Genomic DNA, 2053 nt, shown 5'->3' with positions numbered 1-2053 from the left:
TTGGTGGTTTCACAGCCTGGGAAGCAACGAGCCCAAAGCCCCTTCCTCTGCTCGGGGAGTTGTCTTCAGCCTCCGTACTTACACCACCAGACCGAGGTCGGACTCTAAGTCCCCTGCTGTCTCCTCGTAAATCCAAGAAAAAACTCCAACACAGCGTTTTTCTGCATAGGGTGGTTTATTTTTACTGATGCTATTTGGGCAGACACCGTGGTTTACAGCGACCACAAGCAATGACCCAGAATGACGGAGGGGAGGGAGGTGGGAGCGCCAGTGCCTGGCAGCAGAGTCCCGGCAAGGCCAGGTGAGGCGAGGGCAGCCGCAGAGCCCTCCTGGCCCGGGCATCTCCGTGCCTGCCCTGGCCTGCCCCACGAGGCTTGTCTGATGGGCAGAGGAGTGAGGGGCTTGGGCACACTGGGGGGGGGGTCCCGGTGCCCCCTGCCTTTCTGCCAATGCTGGAGAGGGGCTGGGCAGGGGGCATGCTGCAGCGGGGGGCCAGGTGGATGGAGCGAGTGACAGGTGACAGGAGCCCCTACTGCCCCATCCCAGAGCAGCGGGCTTCACTGCCTGCAAAATTTGCACTTGATAATTTTCTTAAAAGCACTTTGGAAGTCTTTGTTGAAATAGGCATAGATGATGGGGTTGAGGAGGGAGTTGGAGTAGCCCAGCCAGTTGATGACTGCCCCCAGCTGCTTGGGCATGTAGCACTTACTGTCACAAAAGGGCAGGGCCAGTGCCACGATGAAGAACGGTAGCCAGCAGAGGATGAAGGTGCCCATAATGATGCCCAGGGTCTTGACAGTCTTCCTCTCCCGGGACAGAGCCATCCTCTGCTTGGCCTCCATGTTCTTCTTCTTGTGCCTCTTGAAGGAGGGGGGTGGTGGGGAGCCGCACGCCTCTCTGGGCAGCGGCAGGTGAGTCTTGGAGAAGCTGTTGCAGTGCTGGACCTCGATGATCTCCAGGGTGGCCCCATCCTCGCCCTGCCACACTGTGCCATTGACACAGGTGCCGGGCTTGGGCTCCACAGTCTGCCGCCAACCCTTGCTGGGCTCCCTGTTGCTTTTCTTCTACAGAGCGGCTGGGGAGAGGGTGAGGCAACTGTTGGTGATTTTCTTCTTCTCCGCTTTCTTGATGATCTTGTGGATCCAGAAGCGGGCCGCCTTGAGGATGCGGCCATAGAGCACCAGCATGAGGAGAAGTGGGATGTAGAGGGCGCCGAAGGTGGAGTAGATGGTGTACCCGTGGTCCTTGCTGATGGTGCAGGTGTCGAGGTCCAAGCGGTCCTTGGGCGTCCTCCAGCCCAGCATGGGCAGGATGGATATCGAGAAGCTGATGAGCCAGGTAAGGCTGATGAGCACGGCGGCCCACCAGGGAGTCCGCTTGTTGACATAGTCGATGGAGTCCATGATGGCCCAGTACCTGTCCAAGGCGATGGCACACAGGTGCAGGATGGAAGAGGTGCAGCACAGCATGTCCAACGAGATGAAGATGTCACAGGTCACCTGCCCCAGTGTCCACTTGTTCAGCACCTGGTAGAGGGCCGCCATAGGCAGCACCAGCATGGACACCATGAGGTCGGTGATGGCCAGCAAGCTGATGAGATAGTTGGCCACGGTTTGCAGGGAGCACTCCAGGGTGATGGCCACGATCACGCAGGCATTGCTGCTCACGGCGCACAGGATGAGCATGCCCAGGAGCAGGGAGGCGAGCAGCTGGTAGTCCAGGGTCGCCTCAGTGAGGCCTGGGCTGCCTGCCCCATCGGGGGAGCGCTCTGGGGAGGTAGTGTTGTTGGCCACATCCATGTCGGGGGGGGGGGGTTCGCTTCAGGAGACGGACATGGGAAGAGGCGCCCGTCACTTGTGTGCTCCCCTGGCAGGAGGCATCGTCGCCCCGTGCACTTTGGCCATACCGGGCACCCCCCCCCGCCACCCCTTCCTCCCCTACATAGCGCGGTGGGAGGCGGCCGAGGCTCGGAGGACGGCGGCTGGCGGAGCCGCCCCGCGCCCGCCCATCCCCGCCGCCTCTGCCTAGCACGCAGCCCAGGGCGGCGGGGACG

At 61.5% G+C, this 2053-nt stretch overlaps 1 pseudogene across 1 annotated transcript; it reads right to left on the bottom strand.

The window, feature by feature from the left end:
• Positions 1-557: 557 nt before the first annotated feature.
• LOC309601600 (5-hydroxytryptamine receptor 1A-like) lies at positions 558-1825 on the bottom strand (annotated as a pseudogene). Its single transcript has one exon. The product of its transcript is annotated as a 5-hydroxytryptamine receptor 1A-like (transcript).
• Positions 1826-2053: the final 228 nt, after the last annotated feature.

The sequence above is a fragment of the Platalea leucorodia genome (genome assembly GCF_965183815.1).
Source record: "Platalea leucorodia genome assembly, chromosome: W".
NCBI lineage: Eukaryota > Metazoa > Chordata > Aves > Pelecaniformes > Threskiornithidae > Platalea > Platalea leucorodia.
Note: the sequence above shows the minus strand (reverse complement) of the source record. Positions and strands in the feature narration are given on the sequence as shown.